Below are 397 nucleotides of genomic sequence, written 5' to 3' on the forward strand. Positions count from 1 at the left end.
AGTGTCTCCCGTTGCGGTAACAGCTCGGTTCGTTGCGGTTTACGGTGGGTTTGGCTGCTGGACCGAGTAAACTCCGTCCTTTCCGCCAGCAGATATCTCTCTCTCCTTGAATCTTCGGGACCCGTTAAGGCAGCGGTGTACCACTTCCTGTACAAACCTTCAAAGTAAGAGCACAACTAAAGAAACCGCTCGGCTTTTGAAATTGCAAGAAGTTGTTGCAGAAACATTCATTGAACACTTTGGAGTCCACATGATCCCTAATAATTCTCCTGGTGCTCTAGTTTCCTCTAACAGACCATGCCAGGTTAACTGGAGACTTCCTAGAATGTTTCCTTTACACCTAATAATGTTGTTTGATGTAGTGTATGTATATATATATATATATATATATATATAT

This window comes from Nothobranchius furzeri, chromosome 10 (genome assembly GCF_043380555.1).
Source record: "Nothobranchius furzeri strain GRZ-AD chromosome 10, NfurGRZ-RIMD1, whole genome shotgun sequence".
Classification (NCBI taxonomy): Eukaryota; Metazoa; Chordata; class Actinopteri; order Cyprinodontiformes; family Nothobranchiidae; genus Nothobranchius; species Nothobranchius furzeri.